The sequence below is a fragment of the Astatotilapia calliptera genome, chromosome 2 (genome assembly GCF_964374335.1).
Source record: "Astatotilapia calliptera chromosome 2, fAstCal68.1, whole genome shotgun sequence".
Taxonomy (NCBI): domain Eukaryota; kingdom Metazoa; phylum Chordata; class Actinopteri; order Cichliformes; family Cichlidae; genus Astatotilapia; species Astatotilapia calliptera.
In genome coordinates, this window is record NC_137423.1 from 38,386,541 (window position 1) to 38,413,740 (window position 27,200).

General features: G+C 41.3%; 2 long non-coding RNA genes across 2 annotated transcripts; one reads left to right on the top strand and one right to left on the bottom strand.

Annotated features, from left to right (window-relative positions):
* The first annotated feature begins 2,452 nt into the window (after positions 1–2,452).
* Positions 2,453–10,297, top strand: LOC113009067 (uncharacterized). Its single transcript, XR_003270112.2, has 3 exons — positions 2,453–6,227; positions 9,862–10,060; positions 10,141–10,297. It is a non-coding gene; the product is annotated as an uncharacterized LOC113009067 (long non-coding RNA).
* Positions 10,298–21,768: 11,471 nt separating this feature from the next.
* Positions 21,769–23,946, bottom strand: LOC145420549 (uncharacterized). Its single transcript, XR_013901872.1, has 2 exons — positions 21,932–23,946; positions 21,769–21,850 (listed from the first exon to the last, which is right to left on the bottom strand). It is a non-coding gene; the product is annotated as an uncharacterized LOC145420549 (long non-coding RNA).
* Between the last annotated feature and the right edge of the window lie 3,254 nt (positions 23,947–27,200).

Here is a 27,200-nt window from a genome sequence, read left to right on the forward strand (position 1 = left end):
CAGTTCTACATTAACTGAAGCAAAATGAGGCCATGTCATGCGTGCCGAGCTGTTGTGTCCTGTTGATGCCCAAATTCCTGTGCATTCTGAGTAAACAGGCTTGGTGGTGTGTCAGAAGTATAGAAGTAGCCAGTCACAGCTTGCATCTTGCATTCACATGTGGCTTTGCTTGTTCTTTTACAAGTACCGATACTGGCACATGCTACAATTCTTGAATGAAAAGAAAATTGCTAATTCAGTCAAACTATTTTTACACAGTTGCATGTGCGCTGGCAGTTGTTAATTAGCTTTCCACACATTAACATACATAAATTGGTAAAAACTTAGCAAAATTATCATTAAGGAATGAAAAAAAAACAAACCCTCAACACATGGAACAATGACGTTTTGTACTGAAAGAGAATGGCTACTTGCTGAAGTGAAGCCATTTCTCTGTTTCAGAAAATTTGAGAAGGCTATCCATGTTTTTATTTCATCTTGACTCGAATATTGTAATTGTCTTTACTCTGGTGTTCATCTGTCATCAGTTAGCCATCTGCAGCTGGTCCAAAACCCTGCAGCACGGTTACTAACTGGCACACGCAAGCAAGAACACATATCTCCCATACTTTCACCATTACACTGGCTGCCAGTTAGTTTTTGAAATGATTTTAAGATTTTATTATTTGTTTTTAAGGGTCAGCACCCTCATTCCTTTCTGATCTTTGAGCTGGTACACTCCTGCAAGATGACTGAGGTCTGTGGATCAAATGCTCCTGGCTGTTCCGAGGTTCAGATTAAAGCACAGAGGAGATCGGGCCTTTGCTGTGACTGCTCCTAAATTGTGGAACAAACTGCCCCTTCACATTAGGACCTCCCCAACATTAGACACTTTCAAAACCTGCCTGAAATCCCACTTTATTCCTTGGCTTTAATTTATCTTATTTCTTACTCAAATCTTCTAATTTTATTATTCTTTTTCTTAATTTTTATCATGTCTTCCTATGTTTTTATTTCTTTTGATTATCTTAATTGTACAGCACCTTGGTTGCTCAACCAAGGTGCTGCACTAGGTGCTGCTGCTGTTGTTGTTGAATGTGCTATATAAATAAATTTGACTTTGGCCTTTCATACCTTGTGGGTTTAGCAATATAAGGATAATGTATTTTTCTCTATTCCTGTGTGCTAACTGCAGCTAGTCCATAACAAAAACCATGTTGGAGCGTTAGGGTTACTGTCAATAGTTTCAATATTGTGGTTGATGAGTGTTTGTCATGTATATGTATTTAAAGATCTCTAAAGGACAACAGTTTGGTTTGTAAATCTAAATACTGTACACAGCAAAATCTCCAGTGTTAAATTAACACTAGAGAGTGTCTATATGGGTCCACTCCTCTGAGTGTTAAATACAACACTGAGTGTTAAATTAACACTTTTGACAGTGTTATATGTTTAAAAGTAACCTAGTCAGTTTTGAAGATTAACAAAGACTAACACTGAGCAGTGCTGATTTTCTAACACTGGAAAATAACTCAAAATGTTAGAAATATTCCAGTGTTAGAAAATCAGCACTGCTCAGTGTTAGTCTTTGTTAATCTTCAAAACTGACTAGATTACTTTTAAACATATAACACTGTTAGGGTTAGGTATTAGGGAATTGTGGCTTAGTTATGCTTTTTTAAGCTTAGGTGCACGGTCCTAGCGGCCGACTGGACCCTTACTCTCCCTTCAATGTCCCAGTGTTGTTTATATGTTCCTCCTTTGTTTGACTCCTGCGTCCTGCTGTGTCAGCCTTAGCCATCTGATGCTCGAGTCTTACTATGTGTGCAATATAAGGGGAATACAGCGCTTTTTGTCCCCATTTTCTATTAATGCAACCAGTAGGGAAAAAATCTAAAATGCTTAATATATAAGCACAAAACATAAAAAGAATTAACTAGACTTATCTCCAACAGGTGAGCCGATCCTCCCTCACCTCTATGAGGGGAATCTCACCCTCACAGAATTCAGGTTTTTATGACATTTTTTGTTTTATTTGTGTGTTAGTAAACACCAGAGTCCATGCAGCTGTTAGTAAACACAGCACTCACACTACATTAGTTTTAGTTGAACTCTTTATTCACACCTCAATGTTAGTACTTTCCTAAGTAAGGGAAGATCAGCCCACCCGTCAGTATCAGAATTTAGCCTCCAATGCTGGCTACATTTATACTATGAAAAAACTATAAAAACAATAAAACTGGATAAAATTGTTAATAAATAATAAAAACAAAGCTATCTCATCCCTCTTTACACCAAATTGCATTAAAAAACTTTACACATATTCCCTCAACAAAAAAATCACTCCTCCAATATCTGCCAGGCCGTCCTGTGTAGATCTAGAAGACCCGCTCTGATGAAGCTGTCAATCTGGATACTATATTCATTACCGGACGATTTTCAGTTAGATTTATTCGTCCTAAGTGGTCCTAAAGGCCAACTAGCCAAATTACATCCCTTAAGACAGTCTAGCCCTCTGCTCAATGTGGCAGCATCCTCCTTTAATAATACACCCACACGACTCCATGACTAATTCTTTCAGTGGCAGCAATGTTAGTTTAAACTATGCTGCCTCAATTAAGGTATCACTTTATTAATGTATTAGATTAAAGGGGATCTGTGCGGTACCATGAGATATTACTCATATTTGGACCGCCCTGTCCCAATTTGGGACATTTCTCATCATCTCCCCTATAGTTTGTCTGTTTAGACTGTGATTTACCTTGATTGTGTCATATATCTTCCCGTGTGGTGGAGGCGTCTATGTTTAGCCAGGCCAGATACAAAACAAGGGGGAAAAAGTTAAAGGACCAATAAAATCTTTCATAAATAATGCATCCAATAAAACCTCATCTGAACTATCTTCCTGAAAAAATTATATATAAGTGTGCTACACCTAATCCCTCCCTCCCCATTGCGAGAGTCACCACATTCCCAAACCAGAAACCGTGGATGGACAGATTGATCCGCACTGCAGTAAACGCCAGGACCGCCTCCTACAACGCGGGTCTCGCCACTGGCGATATGAGCGCCTACAAAGCGGCCTCATACGGCGCGCGGTGAGAGATGCCAAACGCCGGTACCGGGAACGTGTGGAGTCCCACTTCCATCAGGGCGACACACGGAGTATGTGGCACGGACTACGCACCATTACGGACTACAAAGCCAGGGACACTGCGCTGATCAACGCTGACTTTTTTTTTTTTTTTTTTTTTTTGGCCTGTCCCGTTTGGCTCTTTTGCATCAGAATTGTTGTCTAAAGGCAAAGAAAGATGCCCAACGGATTTACTTTACCAAACTGACCATCCCAGCCTTGCCGTAATGGTCCATTTGATTCACCTTTTATTGTTTATTTTATTTTCACTTACTGAATACGGGACAGACTTGACTGGGGGAAAGAAGGGGAGAAAGAAAGAGGGAAAGAGAAACAGCTGAGAAGAGGGACGGGGGAGAAGGGCAAAAGACAAAAACCAACAGAACGGGCAGAGAAAAAAAATGCATATATCAATCACCTGGATCACCTGCTGAGAAAGAAAAAAGAAAGCAAGCAGAAGAAAACAAGAGTAATAGAATAAACAACATCACAGGGGTTAGGTATTAGGAACGTGAGCTTTTGTTATTCCGTCAATACGGTTCAGGTGCACTGGCAACAGAGGTTCATAGTATTCCACCCATTTATTCCTGTATCCCCTGTACTTGAGGCCTCTATTCTCCATCGGTTCCCTGGTAGGTCTTACTGTATGCCTTATTGCATTATATTTGCAAAAAATAACAAACACATTTAAATATATATATATGTGTATATATACTAATATGATATCAGTCTTCCTAATGGTATTTACAGTTGACTCATGTTTTGTATTTAAATGCTATTTTCCCACAGATAAGAAAAAAAACACAAGAAAAAATCAGGCTCCAATTGGAGTTCACACCTTCCAGACCTAGATGCCTCTCCTTGGAGGAAATATAGCAGTCAAGGTAAGTATTACAGGTAAGTTTTAAATTTTTTTTTTTTTGGGAAATGAGACCAACTGTGATAAGTGACTATAATATCATAACATGGTAAGACCCATACAGGTTATCCTAAAATTGTAATTTAAATAAAGTAAATGCTTAAACACTCCTGGCAACACTACTGCAGTAAAACTATCTTTATTGTCACATTCAAGAACAGAGAATAGCAAGTTAACATTCATTGATGTCATCTGAAGTTTAGCCCAAAAGGAGCTTTGGTGTTTAGTTTTCTGATCCACAGGTCCTCATGTCTCCTCCTCTGTCCCTCCGTCCATGATGCACAGGATTGCAGTCCCAGAATACCCAAGGAGTTTGGTAAGTGGATTTGAAAGTGTTTGACTAAGGGAGTATTCAACCTGTTTATCCTAATGCTATACAAGTGTTGTTTCAATCTGTCCAACAGCGTTTGACCCGTTTCCCCGACATATATTAACAAACACTGTTCACAAATGATACCATAAACTATATTTCTACTATTAGGTGTAAAGTTGTCCAGAATTGGAGCTCCAGCACCACCATGTGGGTTGAACAGGTATTGCCCTGCATTTAAAAAATGCTGGTCTAAGCTTTGTGTTCTTCCCTGTCGGTGGCCTCCAAGTCTGGTTCTAACCAACATATCTTTAAGGTTTTTATTTTTCCTGTTGGCCACTATTATTCTACAGTTTTGGAAGGGGGGTGTATCAGTTAGGACTCTATTAAAGTTCATTTTGAAAGTCCTGTTCAAAGGTAAGTATGAGGTAGAGTACATTGTGATCAGCGGTAAAATTTCCTTATCCTCCTCTGTCCCGCCCTGTCCCTGACTAACTACTTGGGGTGAGAGAATGTCTGCCTCTCTGGAACCCAATTCCAATAAGGTCTTACTTTTAATTGTTCTCAGGAACCTTTTTGAATACCCCCTTCGTCTGAGGCTTTGGAACAAAATCATAATGGACTTCTGGAGGTCTGTTTCACGGGAGGAGATTCTGTAAAATCTAATGATCTGCGATTTCACAATTCCCCTGAATGTATGTTTGGGGTGATAGCTAGCTTTATGAAGAAGTGCATGGGTGTCAGTTGGTTTAAAATATACCCGAGTAAGTATTTTCTTCTGTTGTTCATCTAACTGCTCGAAGAAAACGGTTGTATCTAAGAAGTTGACCTCATTTGCGTCTAATGTATACTTTACTTTAATCGACCCGTGATGATTATTCAACACGCTAATAAACTCATCAAACTCCTCCCTGCTATGTGACCAGGCTCCTATAATATCATCAAGAAACCGAAGATAAAAAAGAGGCTTACATCGGCATTTACTCAACGCACCCGCTTCCCATTCACTCATATAGAGGTTGGCATAAGAGGGAGCATATCTGTGCCCCATTGCAGTTCCTTCCACCTGCAGATATCGATTGCCATTGAACTCAAAGTCATTACACCTCAGGCAAAGTTCTAAAAGTTGTAACACCTCCTCATCCGGTCTCTGAGCATCCGGATTCCTACGAAAGGTGTTTCGTACTGTATTTAAGCCTAAATCCGTATTAATGTTTGTATATAAGCTCTCAATGTCAATTGTAAATAACAGAGCATTGCTGGGTAGCACTAATCGTCTAACAACTTCCAGAAAATGGTAGGTGTCTTTCAAGTAGCTCGGATGTTTAGTAGAGAGAGGACCCAGGAAATGATCTATATACAGGGAGACGTTATAAGTGGCGCTATTGCAGTCAGACACTATAGGTCTGCCCGACGGTACCCGATGTGGTATTGGCCAGCTTTCCGGTTCTTTATGGATTTTAGGTAGCAAATAAAATTGTCTCTCACGAGGGGAAGTAGGTCCAAACAAAAAGTCACGCTGTTTAGCGGTGATATATTTCTTGTAATATAGCCGATTGATGATGGCATAAATCTGACTTTGGGACGTTTTTTGTAAACTCTCCCCAATTGGTCTATAATATTTGGTATTTGCAAGTTGTCTGTGTGCCTCCCTTACATACTGTTGTTTGTCCATGATGACAATTTTACTGCCCTGATCTGCAGGTTTAATCACAATGTTTTTGTTTTCCCGCAGCTCCCTAATTATTTCCCTCTCCTCCTCAGCTCGTCCCATCCCTCCATCTATGAACGGAAGAAACTGATGAAAGTTATGGATGTCTGACTGTATGAGTTCCTTCACCTCCCCACTGATCTGTTCCCATGTTGGCTCCCAGTGAGACGGCAAGGTAAACTTTGCCTCTGTATTACCTCTGTTTTTATAATTGGTTTGTGAAAAGTAATCCATAAGTTTGATTCTTCTATGATATAAATGAAGATCTCTCCGTAAACCAAGCCTATCATATGATTTTGGAGTTGGTATGTAGGTTAAGCCCCGTTCTAATAGGCACACTTGCTTTTCCGTGGGGCAAAATAATTCAGACAGATTCAATACATTACAAGTCGAGTTCCATGATAGATCAGTAGACGATGTCCCTCCCTGCCTACGGTAGCAAGCTACTGAAAATCCAGATTAATTTGTTTACACCAGTTTACCAGTATGTTTTGGGCCGAAAAAAAAAAAAAAAAAAAGGCGAAGCGAAGGCATGGAGGACCAGGTCCACTCAGTGATAAACAGCCTCCCAGTAAGTGACAAAAAGCTTTCAGAACTACAGGCTGCAACAGGACGCGACCCGCAGCTCACCCTGCTGAAGCAAACCGTGCATGATGACTGGCCTGAGGACAGGAAAAAATGCCCTAAAACCCTTTTGGACTTCTGGAATTTCAGAGATTAAATCTCGCACTTCCATGGCATCATCTTCAAAGGTGACAAAATCATAATGCTAACAGCCCTAAGAAACAATATGCTGGAGAGAATCCACACTGGGCACATGGGGATTGAGAGGAGTAAGCAGAGAGCAAGGGATGCCCTCTTCTGGCCAGGCATGGGCAAGGACATCTTTGCCACGGTGGAAAACTGTTTCATATGTCAGGAGAGGTGCGCAGCGAACCCCAAAGAACCCCTCATTCCACACCAGATTCCTGAGAGACGATGGCAGGCCGTGGCCTCGGATCTCTTCACATGGCGTGGACTACTTAGTAGTTGTGGACTATTACAGCCACTACTTTGAGGTTGAAAGGCTATTCTCTACCACTGCAGGGTCCGTCATCAAAAAACTCAAGGCCATATTCGCCAGACACGGTATACCAGAGAAGCTTATCTCAGATAACGGCCCACAGTACAGTTCTCGAGAGTTCAAGGATTTTGCAGTTACATGGGACTTTGTCCACACGACCTCAAGCCCCTTGTACCCACAAAGCAACGGCCTTGCCGAAAGAACAGTCAAGTCGGCCAAATCAGTTCGGGATAAAGCTCATACTCAGGGAGTAGATCCCTACTTGACTCTATTGGAGCAAAGGAACACGCCAGTTGACAGCTTCAGATCACCTGCGCAGCTCCTCACGAGTCGACGTCTACGCTCAGTGCTTCCCATCACCGGATACCAGCTGGTACCTCGCATCATAAGCCAGACGGTTGTGCAAAAAACACAGATGGAAAGACAAGAGCATCAGAGGCATTACTACAATCGCTGCGCCACACCACTACCGAGGCTGCAGCAGGGGGACCACATCCGCTTTCAGCTTGAGTCCGGACGCTAGAAACCGGCTGTCATCATCCGACCTGCAGAAACTGCCCGCTCTTTTGTGATCCACACTGGCGAGGGACAGACTATACAGCATAACCAACGGCACCTGAGAGGTGCTAAGGTGTCACCGGCACCTTCAGCACCAGGACCCGATCTGGTAACCCAGCCTGATAGTGCAGCTCAACAACAAGCAGAGCCCCTGTCACCATCTAGAGACACTGAAACACCAACCATGGACACTAGCTCTGTACTGACCACCAGATCAGGACGAGTGGTCAAACCAAGGGTCATCTTTGACTTGTGATTGTAAAGGGTGTAGGCGGATCGCTGTCCTAAGAAAAACAAAAGGGATAAACATGTCGAATGTCGATGTACTAATGAGTGCATATCCTGTGTTGCATTGTTGTTGTTGTTCTCATGACGCAGTAATTTTACACATGACAGTGTTGAAAAACTGTTGCTTATCGTCATGTTCAGGATGCTCTATTTTGAAATGCACACCAGCTGCATAACTGGCGGACATTTAAAAAAAAGGGAGATGTTGTATTGTTCATAATGTTTGCACTCTGTGCTGATTGCCCCTTGTGGTTCGCCGTAGTGGCAGCGGGGCGCGTCGGATTATGTAAGTGGGGGTGTGTTATGTTGGACTGAACGAGCGGCAATAAAGAAAATGGTGGCTCACGAAGCAGATTAAGAATGCGTTATTCGTAAGTTTGAGAACGGAATATTACAATAATCTTCATAAATCGGCTACGGCCTTGTAAGGCCACCCTTGGTCCTGGATTGTTGATTACCTGATAGGACGACCACAACAAAGCCATCTTCCACACAAGGTGTCTGACAAAATGATGGGCAACACAGGGGCATCACAAGGGACCATCTGCTCCCCTTTCCTCTTCACTCTCTACACCTCAAACTTCAGCCACTGCACAGAGACCTGCCATCTTCAGAAGTTTTCTCATGATTCTGCAGTTTTTGAATGCATCATTGAGGGTGATGAGATGGAGTGCTGGGTGCCGGTGCACTCTTTTGTCACATTGAACTGCAGATGATTCTGCTGTTCAGTGTAAGAAAGACCAAATAATTGACTGAAGACCAGGAAACTTGTGATTCCTGTTTCTATCCAAGGGGTTGAGCACTGTAAATATAAATACACATTGAAAAAAAATGGATTGGGTAGAAAACACTACTGCACTCTAGAGGGCCCAAGTAACTTTTTTGAGGTGGCTGAGGATTTTCTATGAGTTTGTTGTGGCCAGTGCCATCCTCTTTGCTGTTGCATGCTGGGGCAACAGGTTGAGGGTTGCAAATGTCAACTGGCTCAATAAACTGGTCCACAAGGCCAGTAATGTTGTGAGGATGGAGTCGGAGTCCCTCAGGCTGGTCTGGGTGAGGCACATGGTGTCCGAAACAAGGACAATGCTGGACAATGCCAGCCACTCCATGACGTGCTGGTCACAGGAGTACGCTCAGTGAAAGGCTGACAAATGCACCACTGAACGACACAAGAAATAATTCCTGCCTTTCGATATCTCTGTGCAACTTCCCCAACTAAAGCACAGTACACACTGCCATAGTTATACAGCCTTATTATCTGCACATGCTCTACACAGAAAGGGAAATTTTACACCTTTACATTACCTCAATGTCAACTATATATATTTAATTTGTGCAGTGTATTGAGGTTTTTATTATAGAACTATTTGTACCTATTAGAGCTATTCTGTTATATTTAGTAACCATATAGTATATTGTATTTATTTAATTTAGTTTGGTCAGTAACTGTTCCTACTGTCTTGGAGCAATTGTGAAAAGTGAGAAAGGAAAATCTTCTTTTAAAAGGACAAAACATCTGGCAGGACGGGGGAGAGACGGCCATTTGCCACGAATGGTTGGGGTGAGATTCATTTATTTATTTAGGTGTGTTTCTGTCAGGAATGCGTATTCTAAAGAAAATTCCCTTGCTGGTAGTGTAGCAAATTTTGATGGTCTGTGGTGGGTGGCTGGAATTTTCATAAGGCTCCTGAACCTACATGGGATCCGCCCCTGGACAGGGCCACCTCCTCCAGTTCCCACACACCTGGAGCCAATTGCAGGCAATCAAGCCAGAGGGATTTAAGCCGCACATTGATGTTCATTCACTGCCAGTTCGTCATCAACCCATGTTGGTAACAGGCCCTTATGCTTCAAGTTCTCGCTGTGGTTATCTTGTTAACAAGACTTTCTTGTGCTGCAGTTGCTGGATTCACCTTGGCTCACGCTCTACCTCCGGACTCATGATACCAAGCAATCACTTGGAAAATCACTCTGTGCCTCACCTGCCTGCCATCACACTCCATCTGAAGACCCCAGATCTCAGGTCAGCCTTGCCACGCCATTCAGCTCCCCTGGATTCTCGTCACTCCCCTCTCAACACTCTGTGTCCCCTACTGCAAGTAAGAATTGCTATACTTACAACTTACCACTTCAGAGCTACCTCCACTACCTCCCTAACTCCACTGTCTTCTCTCTTCAGTGTGACTGTTCCCTGCTCAGCTCCACTCTGCATCTCAGGCCCCGTTCCCTCACCCTAGCCACGTTTCCCAGGCCACGCCACATCAAACTCCACATCTTATTGTTTTTGTCCTTTCTACGTTTCTAGCACTTAAGCCTAATAAAATATTGTTACACCATCTGCTGTCTCTGCTCTGGGTTTCTGCGCCTGAGTCCAGTTCAGTACAGACCACTCGGTCCCGTGACACAAATACTGGTAGCTCCTCATACATAGTTTTAGTTTTAATTCAGTATCCTCTCTTTTATGAAATAGATTTTTAAAACGTTTTTTAAATGTTATAAACAATTATTTTAAAATCCATGTAAACATAAATCCTCTGAAGGTGCAGGCAATGCTGAACGATTTAAAACTTCAGTGTATTTATATTAAACGTAAATAAGGTGATTAAAATTTTTAAGGCAGTATATTTGCTGACAGTTGTTAACTATTTGAAAAAAGCTCAGCAGGGCTCTAGACTAACTTTTTGACATGGGCGCCCAACTTTAAAAATTTAGGCGTACCGGCACAAAAGTTAGGCGCACTCAAATTTTTCAACCGCATCGCTTAACACCGCAGTTTTACATGTGCACTTTCTTTGGGGGGGGGAAGTCCATACAGACAATATTACTTTCTAAATTATTAACTAACAAACTTGTGCTTAAAGTGCTTTGTCAATATTGTAGAAAATGTTAAACTTAATCATCATCTTGGCCTCCTCTGACGACCTGTTTGCTGCTGTCTGCTGCTGAAAGGCCGTGGGGAGAGGGGACACTTGGGCAGTGCATTTATTGCAGCATATAATGTGTTTTCTGGATACACTGTGCTTTTTCAGCATTCAAATATTGATGGCACCGTGTCAGAGCACTGGCTATGAATTTCAGACAGATCAGGCCTTAACTTAACAAAAAAGTTATCAATAGTTCTTTTCATCTTTTCTTATTACCCACAGCTACATCCACTTCTCTCAGGCCTAGGCTGCTCACTAGGGCTGAGTATCATCACTGATTTCTATAATCCATTCAATTCCGGTTCTCAAAGTCCTGATTTGATTCAATTTAGCCTCAGACAGTCAGAAATATTATAATTCTGATCATTTATCAGTACTGACTTCATCATAATTGTGAACATCACAGCAGAGGCCTTTGTGTGAAAGTAACTGAGAATAAAACACAGGAAAACATGAAGGAGATTTTCCTGGTCTGGCTTTTTATAGCAGATAACCTTAAAAATATTCTGCAATATTCTGCAATTTTGCATAATTTTAAGAAATTAAAATTTCTTCAGTATTGAACAGCAGAAATTAGGCTTTCTTGTCCAAGGTCATTTAAGTGAAAAAAGAAAAAGCGCTGTAAACAACGCTAGACTGGTGGGTAATAAGCGAATGAATAATGCAGAAAACAGATTTGAGACGGGAAACTGTTCCTGAAGTACAGAGAGAGAGAGAGAGCTGTGCAGGAAGTGTGATTTTATCGTGGTGGAAGCAAAACAGCAAAAGTCAGAGGGAATTCATGACGACATTGATCAAATGTGAAGCGCAGTTTGCTGCTTCTTTTGCTGCTTCTTTTGCTGCTGGCTCGGTGAATTTTGGTTGGAGAGAGGCAAAACCTGCAGCTCAGAATCAGCGCAAAAAGACGTAAACACAGCGCGGACCCGAAGAATCGCTAATCTCCGACAGCGTGTCCGTGTTCGGGCCGTCGGGTGAGAAAGCCGAGAAAGACGAAGCTGATTCTGATGTGTTGGGTCTGCTCCGTGTTTAGGTCTTTGTGTGGAATCCGTTAATGAATTGATATCGCTTTATTCAAGCTACTCACCTCTCTCTTCCACCTGCACTTTCAACTGGACCACGGCCAATCAGAGAGGTCCCGCCCCTGACTATCTCTGATTGGTTTAGTCCACGATAGGGGCATAATGTGTGTCTGTTGTTGACCACACGGAGAGTTACAGAGATTTTTTTTTTGTTACCGGAACAGTTGGTCGCACCTGTGCAACCAAATATTTATTTTTAGTCGCACCACTGAAAAATTTGGTCGCATTTGCGACCAAATTGGTCGCACTCTAGAGCCCTGAGCTGTCTCTTTAAAAAAAATAAGTATACGTTTTGATAAAGAAATATATGCGTAAATAAGTAGTCACACTAATGTGTTCATGAATGTACTCACTGTTGAGCTTAACTCCCCTTCATGTCCAAAAGACAAATCTATCTGTCTACAAAATAATGTTTGACTTGTAAAACAATTTGCATACAGTATGTTCAAAACACATTCATGGTCTAATCTTAAATTCTTAAAGGTTAAGATGTATACTTCTAAATTTATGATATAATTACAAAATAATTAAAGAATTACTTTGAATGGGGAAATGTGGTGTTTAAACTTTTAGTGATATGTTTTTAATTCTTAGAATAGTTATTACTTGGGATACAAGATTTAGAAGAATTAGGGAATGATATTTAAAAAAACTTTCCTTTTTGCTAAAGCATATAGTTAGGGCTGGACCCGGTGACCCTGAATCCTCCCTTAGTTATGCTGCAATAGACGTAGGCTGCCGGGGGATTCCCGTGATGCATTGAGTTTTTCCTTTCCAGTCACCTTTCTCACTCACTATGTGTTAATAGACCTCTCTGCATTGAATCATATCTGTTATTAATCTCTGTCTCTCTTCCACAGCATGTCTTTTATCCTGTCTTCCTTCTCTCACCCCAACTGGTCGCAGCAGATGGCCGCCCCTCCCTGAGCCTGGTTCTGCCGGAGGTTTCTTCCTGTTAAAAGGGAGTTTTTCCTTCCCACTGTCACCAAAGTGCTTGATCATAGGGGGTCATATGATTGTTGGGTTTTTCTCTGTATCTATGAAGCGCCTTGAGGTGACTTTTGTTGTGATTTGGTGCTATATAAATAAAATTGAATTGAATTGAAGTGAATTGGAAGAATTAGAGATCTGGATGGATGAATAATTGATTTATATTTCACTTATTTTTAAACAAATTTCTAAAAATGGATTGAGCCCTTCAGCAAAGAAGAACTGTTGAAAAAGATGTTAGTGTTAAAGAATTTCAAGGGTCAATGTCTCTATGTGCTGATTTCTGTATGTGTACTTATTTACTGTAGGGCTATGTTCCTTTTTGATTTGACACATAATCTGTCTAGCAGGCAGATGGAGCCTAAAAACATTTTTCACTCAAAATGATACGCAGATAGTACGATTAAAATAAATTCAATGGGCGCTCACAGACAATTACATAGGTCTTAATGTGTGGTGCTACAAGGTATAAAAGTATGAACAAAATAAAAACATTTTGTTACTCACTTGTTTCTTGACTGTGACAATATGTCACCATTCACGTAGGAATTAAGAAAGGAAACCTAAAAAAATGAAAAAACGAAATAAGAATAATGGGAAACAGGGAAATTAAAATCTTTTAAACATTAGTGATTTATATTTAATAGTTGGAATTTTACTATTTAAATGTTACAAAAGAGATTAGGGATTGGGATCTTACAGTTGGAAGGACTTAGTGAATGTTATCCCAACTTACCTCTATGTAATTCCACAATCTTCAACTGAAACACTAACAGCTCTGCATATAACCTACGGGGATCCTAGCATTCAGATCTTCCAACCCATCATGCCCTCTGCTTCTATCATGTGATTTCTTACCAATAGCGTATATCTGAACTTGGAATGGAGGATGATTCGTTTGGAATTTTAAATGTAAATAATGTAATTGACTTAACAAACATAATTTGCATATCTTCCTTTGGGAATGTTGTTAGTGCGAAGTATCACTCATTTGAATTTATTACTCATGTTATAAAACAAGTTTAAATTTTGAACCTAGAATGTCTTTTTAGCATAAATCACATTTGAAAATGGCAAAAAAAACAAAAAACAAAAACAAAACACAATTCCCCTCTCGCCCATAAGGGCGGTCTATCCTACAAGCTCAAATCTGCTACCAGAGTCCTGGGAGCTTGAGGGCCATGCGCAGTATCTTGGCTGTTCCTAGGATTGTGCACTTCTGGACAGAGATCTCAGATGATGTTCCTGGGATCTGCTGGAGCCACTCGCCTAGCTTGAGAGTCAGCACACCTAGTGCTCCGATTACCACTAGGACCACTGTTACCTTCACCCACCATTCTTCTCGATCTCTTCTCTGAGACTTCTGTATTTCTCAAGTTTCTTTCTTCCTGATGTTGCTGTCATTCGGAAATGCTACGTCTATCACAGCTGTCTTCTTCTTTTATTCCATCACCACTATGTCTGGTTAGTAAGCCATCACCATTTTGTCCATCTACATCTGGAAGTCCCACAAGATTTTAGTTCGGTCATTCTCCACGACCCCAGTGGGAGTCTCCCAATTTGACCTTGGGACTTCCAGGCCGTATTCAGCACAGATGTTTCTGTATAGTTTTCCAGCCAATTGGTTCAAGGTTCAAGGTTCTTTATTTGTCACATGCATAGTTATACAAGTATAACACACAGTGAAATGTAGCCTGACACGCTCCTCGACATGTGCAAAAATTTGGGGGGTGTAGAGGAAGAACATTATATATATATATATATAGTATATACACTGGGTGAATGTGCAGTAGTAGCACATAGTAGTAGTAGTAGGTTATGGCGTTCCAAGTATGCCCCATGTCATGAATCGCTGTGTGGCAGGCAAGCAGGAGTGGTGGACCCAAAATGCAGAACTCAGACACGGAAGTGAAACTTAAGGCGCAGCTTTATTGCTGGGAAAAACCTCGTACAAACTAAACTCACCAAAAAAAACCCAAAAGTCAGAACAGAGGAACCAAGGACTGAAACACTGGAAAGAAACACTAAACTGGAGCAGGAGACCAAACACTAGGAACATAGAAGCAGAACACACAGCTAGTTGAGGGTACGACGCGACACTGACACAGAGAAACACAGGGCTTAAATACACAGATGGCAGTAATCAAGGGATGAGAGACAGGAGGGGAACACACCTGGGAGAAATCACAGCTGACGAGACAGGGGAAACGTAAACTGAGCACACTCACATACGACACAAACCTTCACAATAAAACAGGAAACTCAGACACATGGAACCAGACAAGACATTGAACTAAACAGACAGATTCACAAACAGATGGGGTGACACCATAGACAGAGACAGACTCAAAGGCAGACCAAATATAACACACAGAACTCAAACAATAATAATCATCATCATCATAAACTAGAAAATGATAACTAAAAGCGCTGGGTCACCGACCCAGGACCATGACACCCTGCCTGCTAGTAGGGGTGGGTTTTGATTATTGATTTATTGATTAAAATCAATTAAAATTTAAATGTTTGTATGTGTGTGTGTGTGTGTGTGTGTGTGTGTGTGTGTATATATGTGTATGTGTGTGTGTGTGTGTGTGTGAACCGTTCGATACAGTGCTTTCGGTTCAGTACGCATATGTATCAAACAATACAACATTTTTAATTTATTTTATCAACCTTTCTTCTGACGATGCTGTCTGTGTTGAGCGCTCAGTGGATCTGCGTTCGACTACTCCGCCTAGGCTGCACTGTTGAGTGCAGATCCACTGAGCGCAGCGCAAGCTAGCAAGACAGAAGCTAAACTCATTGCAACATGGCAACTGCCTCAACGCAACCCGAAATTGAACCTCCCCCACCCTCATTCAGATCTGGTGTTTGGAACTATCTTGGTTTTCATGTGAAGTATGACCCTGATGGTAAGCGCATCATGGAAAAAAGTAAAACAGTATGTCGGATGTGCCACGCAATGCTCAATTTGTGGGAACTAGTGCGTTAGCGCAGTTAGCTCGTTAACGTCCAGCCCCAAGCATGGGCAATCTTGTTAACAGAGATTTGCCACGTTATGGCGTTAATGTCATTTTAACGTGATTAACGCTGACAGCACTAGTAGGAACACAACGAATATGACTGCACATTTACGCCGACATCATCCTAGTGCAAAGACAAGTGGAAGCAGACAAAAAAAACAAGCACGCATGCTACAAACTTTACCCGAGTCATTTAGACAGCTGTTAGCACATGAATCTCCTTATGGGGACCTGATATGTTTAATATGCTTCTGAGAATATAGCCCAGAAGAAGCGTATAGTATACCTTTTATTTTGGAAAGAGCCATTTCTCTGTAATAAACTCTCTTTTCCAAAGATCTATCTCGATCAGATAGATTCTTTTTTTTCAGCAACATTAAATTTAAAAACTGTACTTTTGAGTTCAAATATATATTTATAATTTTAATAAATGATAAATTAAAAGGGCATGAACAATTTTTTGTATCGAAAAAATATCAAACCGTGTCACCAAGTATCAAACCGAACCGAACCGTGAATTTTGTGTGTCGTTGCACCCCTAATATATATGTATATATATACACATATGTGTATACGTATATGTGTTCGTGTATGTGTGTATGTGTTCGTGTTTGTGTGTACGTGTATGTGTATATGTATATATGTATGTGTATACATATAGGTCAAGGTCAAAGTAACTTTATTTATACCCATAGGCAAGGTAAATTTGCTATACAGAAAAATGACAGCATTTGGCATCCCTTCAAAAACACACATACCTAGTAAAAATATAAACTTCACTGTAGCATATAGTAATTTTAATGTTTTGATTCAAAAACAGTTCTTATTTAATTCAGTGACAGCAACAGGGACAAAGCTGTTTTTATAACGCTTTGTCCTGCATCTCGGAAACAGAAACATCCTTCCTGAGGAAAGAAGCTGAAATTCACCCCTTAGTGGATGGGAACCATTTCTAAGGATTGATAAAGCCATCCTCTGTACAGGGAGGCTAAACAAATATATTTGTATGTCTATATGAATACGTATACGTGTATGTGTATACATATATGTGTAGTATATATACATATACTACACATATATGTATACACATACACGTATACGTGGTAGATGATGGTAGATGAGCAGTGGTTATCCAGCCGGACATGTTGGGGGCGGTTGGTCAGGAAGTCCAGTAACCATTTGCAGATGAGGGAACTGATGCCCAGGTCTGTCAGTTTCCTGATGAGTTGTGAGGGGTGGATTGTATTGAATGCTGAACTGAAGTCTATAAACAGCATTCTGGCGTAGGTGTTGTTGTTGTCCAGGTGTGAGAGGACAGAGTGCATTGCGATGGAGACTGCATCCTCTGTGCTCCTGTTCTGGTGGTATGCGAATTGGTGGGGGTCCAGGGTGGGGGGGAGACAGGATTTGAAGTGTGCTAGGACCAGTCGCTCTAAGCACTTAGTGATGATGGGGGTGAGTGCTACTGGGCGGTAATCATTGAGGCAAGATGGGTTGGAGTTTTTGGGTATCGGGACGATGGAGGTGGATTTGAAGCAGGCCGGTACCACAGCGTGGGCCAAGGACAGATTGAATATGTCTGTGAGCACTCCTGCAAGCTCCCCAGAACACGCTCTGAGAACACGCCCGGGGATGCCATCAGGGCCTGCAGCCTTGTGGACATTGATCCTGCTCGGCACCGCTCCTACATCGGTGGGGGAGAGAGTCAGAGGTTGGTGGTCTGGCGTCATGTCTGCTTTGGTATACGTATATGTATACGTATACGTGTAGTATATGTATACGTATACGAGCAGTGTTGGGGAGTAACGGAATACATGTACCGCCGTTACGTATTTAAAATACAAAATATGAGTAACTGTATTCCGTTACAGTTACCGTTTAAAAAGGTGGTATTCAGAATACAGTTACTTTGTTGAAATAAATGGATTACACTGCGGTACTTTCCTGTTTCATTTTGTCGCGGGTCAGGACTGTTTGGGTTTTGTTTGACAGCTACGTTCTGTTGTTCCAGGCGGCAGCGTTACGGTTGCCATGGTTACAGGGCGACGCGCTCTCTCTCTCTCTGTGACTGTGTGTTTCCTGGGTGAGAGAGCGCCTTTTCGTTGTTGTTGTTGTTGTTGTGCTAAGCTAATAGGCAGAATGCTACAAGCATAGCTCTGAAGAATGTAGCATCATGGGCGGTGTAGTCCGTGTTGCAGGGAGAATGGACTGCCATACACCTTATGGGTCTGTGAGCGCGAGGAGGGAGAAAAAGGGGAGTGGAAAGGTACGAGTTGTCATCGAGGAAAAATGGTAGCTGGAAGCAACGGGAGCTGGAAGCATGTACCCACCCGAGATTGGGTACATAGCCCCAAGTGCGATAGGAGAAGGACTGTTGAGTGCGAGAGGAACTGACCTGAAAATAGGATCATGGCCAAGCTTGAAACCTGGATCCCCCGTAGCCGGTTACCAAGATTACGTGAAGTACCCTCAGAAGGTCTGCTAGATGATGTTAATGCAGCACTACGGACAATACCTACAACCACGATTACCGAAACTAACAAGCTGATCTACAATACGGCAGCAGTGATCAGTGAGATGCTTGGCTACAAGTTGAACAGCCACAAGGGGCAGTACCCTCCATGGAGAAAGAGGCTAGAGGGCAAGATCAAAGTAGCACGGAGGGAGGTTAGCTAACTAACGGAGTTGCAGAAAGGTGCGACAAAGAAGGTGCATAAGAAATACAGCAAGCTGTCCATACCTGAGGCCTTGGAAACTGCCAAGCAAAGACTCACAGCCTTGGCCAGCCGCTTGAGGAGGTACACCAGAGAGATAGAAGGCAGAAGAATCAACCAGCTGTTCTCCACAGAACCAGCAAAGGTGTACTCTCAGTGGCAAGGGAACAATAATAATAAGAGAACAGCACCACCAAGGCTGGAGACGGAGCAATACTGGAAGAGCATATGGGAGAAGGACGCAACCCATAACAGCAATGCTCAGTGGCTAGTGGATCTGAGGGCAGACCACAGCGACCTCCCTGAACAGGGTCCAGTAACCATCACAGTGGCAGATATCCAAGAAAGGGTCTCCAGTATGAAGAGTTGGACAGCACCAGGGCCCGACATGGTTCACGCCTACTGGCTAAAGAAGCTGACTGCACTCCACGAGCGTCTGGCAGCACAAATGAACCAGCTGCTAGTTAACGAGAGACACCCGGAATGGCTAACCGAAGGTCGGACGGTCCTGATCCCCAAGGACCCCAAGAAGGGACCGGTCCCCTCCAACTACCGACCAATAACCTGCCTCAGTACTACATGGAAGCTCCTGTCAGGCATCATATCGGCTAAGATGAACAGGCACATGGGTCAATACATGAGCGGGACACAGAAAGGAATTGGCAAAAATACCAGAGGCGCAAAACACCAGCTACTGGTAGACAGAACAGTCAGCCGAGACTGCAAGACCAGACAGACCAACCTGTGCACTGCCTGGATTGATTACAAGAAGGCCTATGACTCAATGCCCCACAGCTGGATACTGGAATGCCTAGAATTGTACAAGAGCCTTAGTATTTTTAGTATTTATTTATTTATTGTCATTGTCAAGAACAATGAAATTGCGTTTGGGGCTTCCATACAACCTTCATCAGGAACTCAATGGGGATGTGGCGTACAACACTAGAGGCCAACTCCAAGCCCATAGCACAAGTCACCATCAAGTGCGGGATCTACCAAGGAGATGCTCTGTCCCCACTGCTGTTCTGCATAGGCCTGAACCCCCTCAGTGAGATCATTAACAAGACTGGCTACGGATACCGACTACGGAACGGAGCAGTTGTCAGCCACCTCCTGTACATGGATGACATCAAGCTGTATGCCAAGAGTGAACGAGACATCGATTCACTGATCCACACTACCAGGCTATACAGCACTGACATTGGAATGTCGTTCGGACTGGAGAAGTGTAGTCGAATGGTAACAAAGAGAGGGAAGGTAGTCAGAACTGAGGGGATTGAACTACCTGGGGATCCCGCAGGCAAATGGGAACCATGAAGAGGCCGCTAGAAAGGCTGCAACCACCAAGTACCTGCAGAGGGTCAGGCAAGTCCTGAGGAGTCAGCTGAATGGTAAGAACAAGATCCGGGCCATCAACACGTACGCCCTGCCCGTGATCAGGTACCCTGCTGGGGTAATAGGCTGGCCAAAGGAGGAGATAGAAGCCACTGACATAAAGACAAGAAAGCTCCTTACCATGCATGGAGGGTTTCACCCCAAGTCCAGCACCCTGAGGCTGTACGCTAAGCGGAAGGAAGGGGGCCGGGGACTGGTGAGTGTCAGCACCACAGTCCAGGATGAGACAATGAACATCCAAGAATACATTGGGAAGATGGCCCCAACTGACCGAGTGCTCAGTGAATACCTCAGGCAGCAGAAACCCAAGAAAGAGGAGGGAGACGAGGAACCATCATGGAAGGACAGGCCCCTGCACGGTACGTACCACCGGCAGATAGAGGAGGTGGCTGATATCCAGAAATCCTACCAGTGGCTGGACAAAGCTGGACTGAAAGACAGCACAGAGGCACTAATCATGGCAGCACAAGAACAAGCTCTGAGCACAAGATCCATAGAGGCTGGGGTCTATCACAACATGCAAGACCCCAGGTGCAGGCTGTGTAAAGATGCCCCTGAGACAATCCAGCACATAACAGCAGGGTGCAAGATGCTAGCACGCAAGGCATACATGCAACGCCATAACCAAGTGGCCGGTATAGTGTACAGGAACATCTGTGCCGAGTATAACCTGGAAGTCCCGAGGTCAAAATGGGAGATGCCCCCAAGGGTGGTGGAGAATGACCGAGCTAAGATCCTGTGGGACTTCCAGATACAGACGGACAAAATGGTGGTGGCCACCTTCGCATAGTGGTGGTAGACAAACAGAAGAAGACGGCTGTAGTGATCGATGTAGCGGTCCCGAATGACAGCAATATCAGGAAGAAGGAACACGAGAAGCTGGAGAAATACCAAGGGCTCAGAGAAGAGCTCGAAAGGATGTGGAGGGTGAAGGTAACGGTGGTCCCCGTGGTAATCGGAGCACTAGGTGCGGTGACTCCCAAGCTAGGTGAGTGGCTCCAGCAGATCCCGGAAACAACATCGGAGATCTCTGTCCAGAAGAGCGCAGTCCTAGGAACAGCTAAGATACTGCGCAGGACCCTCAAGCTCCCAGGCCTCTGGTAGAGGACCCGAGCTTGAACGATTAACCGCCCACAGGGGCAAGTGAGGAATTTTTACATATATATATATACACATATATATATATACACATACATATATATATATATATACACACACACACACACACACACACACACACACACACACACACACACACACACACACACACACACACACACACACACACACACACACACACACACACATACATACATACATACATACATATATATATATATATATATATATATATACACACATCACAAATATATGCACACATATATATGCAAAGGATAGATCGCCCTTACGGGTGGAAGAGGAATTTTATTTATTTATTCTTTGCCAATTTACAAAAGCGATAAATGGTAAAAAGAAGTTCTAGGTTTGAAGTTGAACCTTGTTTTATCATATAACTTATTAATCCAAATGTGGGATACTTCGCACTAAGAACATTCCCAAAGAACGATATGCAAATGATGTTTGTCATGTGTTTTGAAGGAAGGAAGGTTCAGGGCTGAAGCAATCAGCATCATGGGCTAATCCGGTTAGAATAAGAAAAAGCAGCCATCTAATTCAGAATTATTCTCAGGGTTCTCCTTTTATTCTCAAATAAATAAGGCAAAGAAGGAAGGAAACAAAGACACACATGGACTGCCACAGCTGAAAGAAAACAGGGAAACAGATTTAAGTTACTCATTCCCTTAAACAATACATAAAAATAAAACCCAAATAGAACCTCACCTCAGCTGCCGCCCCGTGTGGAAGTGAAGAAAGAGTGAGCCAAAAGTGAATGCAGTCCTTATATAATGTGTGACATATAATGTGTGACAGGTGATTGCAATCGAGGACAAGCACCACACCCAATCAAAGGTGAGAGAACTAAACAAGGTGCATCTGGTGAAGTGAGTGGGTGTGCTGGGATGTGCCAAAGGGTGGGTCTCTACAACATCATGTCAATTACATTAATTACATTTAAAATTCCAAACGAATCATCCTCCATTCCAAGTTCAGATATACGCTATTGGTAAGAAATCACATGATAAAAGCAGATGGCATGATAGGTTTGACAATCTGAAGGCTAAGCTCCCCATAGGTTATGTGCAGAGCTGTTAGTGCTGTCAGTTGAAGTCTGTGGAATTACATAGAGGTAAGTTGCGATAAAATTCACTAACTCCTTCCAACTGTAAGATCCCAATTCCTAATGTCTTTTGTAACATTTACTATACTATACTATAATTTTATACTTTATATAGTATATAGTATATACTATACTATAATTTCAACTATTAAATGTAAATAACTAATGTTTAAAAAACAATTCCATGTTTTCCATTATTTGTATTTTCGTTTTTCTAGGTTTCCTTTCATAATTCCTCAGTGAACAGTAAAATATTGTCACAGTCAAGAAAGAAGTCAGTAACAAAATGTTTTTTTATTTTATGTTTGTTCATACTTTTATACCTTGTAGCACCACACATTAAGATCTATGTAATTGTCTGTGAGCATTTATTGAATTTATTTTAATCGTACTATCTGCATATCATTTTGATTGAAAAATGTTTTTTAGGCTTTGGCTGCCTGCTAGGCAGATTATTTTTGTCAAATTAAAAAGGAACAAATGCCCTACAATAAATAAGTACACATACAGAAATCAGCGCATAGAGACATCAACTCTTTAAATTCTTTAACAACACTAACATCTTTTTTCAACAGTTCGTCTTGCTGAAGGGCTCTCCAGTGATTAATCCAACTGAATCCATTTTTGGAAATTTGTTTCAAAATAAGTCAAATTTAAATCAATTATTCATCCATCCAAATCTCCAATTTTTCCAGTCCTTAAATATGATTCCCTAATTCTTCACAGTCTTGTATCCAAAGCAATAACTGTTCCAAGAATTAAATACATAACACTAAAATTTTAAACAACATATTTCCCCAGTAAAACTATTTTTTTTAATTATTTTGTAATTATATCATGAATTTATAAGTATACATACATACATACTAGTATACATATCATGATGTGAATACATATCATACTATTTCTGCTACTTCATAGTATTTCTGCAAACTCATAGTATTTGTGCCAAAGCATAGTATTTCTGCTATGTTACATTACTATGCTTTGACACAAATACTATGATTTGGCAGAAATACTATAGAATAGCAGAAAAACTAAGATTTAGCACAAATACTAGAATATAGCAGAAATACTCTGTTTGGTCACAAACAGTATGCTTTGGCACAAATACCATAATTGCGTACAATTCCTATAATATAGCAGAAATACTATGATTTTGCAGAAATACTGTTTTAGCGGAAATACTAATTTTAGAAACATAATACCTGATCAAAACTTTAAAAACACTTACTAAAGACTTTCAAATTATTTTAATCCCCCTATTAAAAGTGGTAGACTTTTAATTATGTCAAGGTTTTCTTTTAATTCCTTTAATATTTGGTCAAGTACTGAAAAGTGTACACCTCAATTTGAAGATTTGCAGACAAAAAATTATAAATAATTCAACAAATAATTCACCTGTTCTGATGTGTATTCTTCTCTACAGGAAAAATGCCACGTCAGATGACAGAATGCCCAATATGCTTGATTCCATATGTTGCAGTTGGGCAGCATTTAAAAAAAATACCACCATGTTGTAAACAAAGAAGAATTACATTTACTGCTAAATTACTGCTCTACAGTGTAAGTCACTGTCATACAGTATATGAAAAAACATTGCAACAATTTAAAGTGGTAGTTGTAGTTACATTTGTCAAACTGGATGTGATATGCAGTTACAGGGGCAGGCTGGACTGTCCAGTATGTAAAGCTAAAAACCGTATAAGACTGGACAAGCACTTGGAAAATGTCCACTGTGAGATTGAGGTTAGTGTTTTGTATAGCTTACATTTTGTTGTTAAATTAGAATGCATTCTTATGTGACATGTTTCACTAACTTTCTCAAACATTGCTGTTCTATTGTTTATACCCTTTCAGAAATCAGATCACAAGAAAGTAATAAGGACAGCGAAACGATTGGCTAATCTGAAAGCCCTCAAAGCTCTCAGACGTTCAAATCCACAGCCTCCAATGGTGACCTCACTGGACATAGAGCAGCTGACTGAAAGCAGTGATCAAGAGGAGCAAAGTGATAGCAGTGATACCCGTGAAGAATCTGCAGAGATTAGAGAAGACAGCTCAGTCCATTCCCCTGTCAATCAGTCAGATGATGCTCAAGTCCAACATCAGAATTGCAAAAAGTGCAAAGAACTGGATTTGTTACTTCAACTCCTGAAAAGGAATCTGAAAAGTCTGAAATCCACTAAGGATAAACTTGGCTTCAAACCTCTCAGCCCCCCAAAGCGCCAGAAATTTGAAAGAAGTAAACGTGACCCAACAGCCCGGCTTCCTAAATTTGGTATGAATTCTTTGGCAATAATATTGTTTCTTGTGTAGTGTAATGTGAATTTTTAGAACTGGTTGTTCTATTTTGGAACTCACATCCCGCTAATTAAACAGATACTACTAATTAGCAATATCTTCCAAATATCATTGTCAACCACTTGAATAAGAAGTATGTTTTCTGTACTTCATCAGTTTGTCATGACACTTCTAATTGCTATGTTGTTACTACACTTTATTTTAAACAGAGAAAGTCCTGAATGCTTGGTTTCAACACATTTGTGGAACAAGTAAAAAGGACGTCGAAAACGCCAAACAACGGGTCCAATATGTCCGTGCCTGGGCATATTTCATGTCTCACAATCAACTCCCTGCAATGATGTTTGCATTTATGGACAACAGAGAAAGACTGACTGAGTACATTTTTACAAATTTCTGTGATATATTAGTCCAGTAATCTCAATAATACTAAAGTGATTACTGATTTGTGTTTGTTTGTGGGGCTTTTTTAGATGGACAACTTATCTGAATAAACATGCCGTGACAACCAAAAGGATTCGGATTGGAAATGTGAGGGCGTTCTTGAAATTTCTAATTGATGCACAACTGCCAGAGGTCAGAGCCTCCCGTAAGGCTTTAAAGGGGACTTTATTTGCTCTTCAGTCGGAAATGAAGAAGAGCAAAAGGGAGTTACAAACCCACAGGCAAGCCATCCGGATCAAAAAATCACGTAAGATCCAACTTTACTACTTAGTTGTTACCTAGCATGTGCAATAAATAAATCATTTATAGATGTCATGATATCATGACTGTGATGTAGTGAGGAACAAGGACTCAAAATGTTGTAATGTAAGGTATAATTGTATATAAGTAGGTCTTTTGTGCATTGTATATGTACAGTGGTATGCAAAAGTTTGTGCACCCCTGTTGTTTTTCAGGATGTTTCTTTATAAATCATTGGTTGCTTGAATTAGCAATTTCAATTCAATATATCATAAAAATCTGTATTAGGTCTGAAATACAACCTGTTTTATATTTACATCATTGCGTGCAGCATGAATGAGCATGACTGGAGCTGCAGGAACATAAAAACATTCTGTGTCTTTTAGAAATGCTTGTAGATCCTGTCCACATCACTGATTTTCTCAAGAAGGCCACCACACACATCCCTGAAGCACTTGGTAAGTGTGTAGTTCATTTCTCCATAAGGACAACTCTAATAGCCCCAATAATATCTCTGTTAATGAGAAATTATATAATGTTTACTTACCAGCTGTAATCTGTATGTATATATAGTTCAGAATCTCAGATTTACAGAAATATATGACAGAACTTTTTGCTTTCAATTATAACAGACTGCTCATTTATAATCACTTGTTGGACTTTTTGATTTTTCTTCAAATATATAATACATATACAAACAGTAGCATTTGTGATGTTTATATAGGATTATATTAGGGGGAGTATATAGCAATATAAGGGATATGCTCCCCTATCCCTTGTGTCTTACTGTGCAACCTCTATGTTACTCAATAGTCGAGCTTGAGAAAAATCCCACACCTGAGAACCTAGACTGGTTCTATGGTCTTCTGGCTGGATTTGTCATCTGCACAACTGGGCACAGAAGAGGCGTCATATCAAATATGACAGTTGAGGAAGTTGGCACTGCTGAAGCGGATGGTGATGGCCGGCGGATAATCAGAGTAAAATCATTAAGCAATTATTTCTCTCCCTGATTAAAGATATTTTCTTACCAGCGACATCAATGACTCTGTGCAATGTAATTTAGTTGCTGATTCTTTTACAGGTAAAAGAGCACAAGACCAAAGAAACATTTGGCCATGCACTTGTTCCCCTAACGAAAGACGAATACATATGGTTTCACCGCTTTGTGAACCACCGCCACAGATACCTTGGTGTATCATCACAATTGATTTTTGCCAACACCAATGGAGGGCCTTATGCTAAGATGCTGACATCATTTCAAGATGCATGGAGGAAGTTTGGTATCCCAGGAAAACCAACGTTCTCTATGATTAGGAGCAGCATCAGCACTTTTGTGAGTAGTTTCCACTTTATGGTGATTCAGTGTTTTTACCTTCCTATCCTTTTAGAGGGATGATATAAGACAGTCACCCTTCCTGGTTCTTCTCCCAGTGTTTTAATGTTGAAAGGACATTTCTTTTTCTTTATATTGTCTTCTGTTGTACTTCTTTTTGTGGTTCTGTCCTTAGCTCTGTAAATCTCCTTGAAAATGTCAAATGTTAGTGCAATTAATAACATTATTTAATGTTTACATTTGTAGAGTGGGAGATTCTTGGGAACCCAAAGCAAGGTACAAGTCCACCGGATGATGTGCCATTCTGATGCAACTGCAGCGAGACCTTATGAGGCAGATTTAAACTTTGACGAAGCCTTCAAGTGCCGCAACAATGCTGCAAAGGCACTTGCTGTGAACAATAGAACCAGAGACTCTGAGGAATCTACAACCTCAGAAGACAATGAAGATGTGTTGCAGAGAAGATATGCTGGACCAAAGAAAAGAAAGACTAGTCAAAATGCCAGAAGAGGAGAAATTGTGAAAAAGAAGACCAAACAGCACGCAAT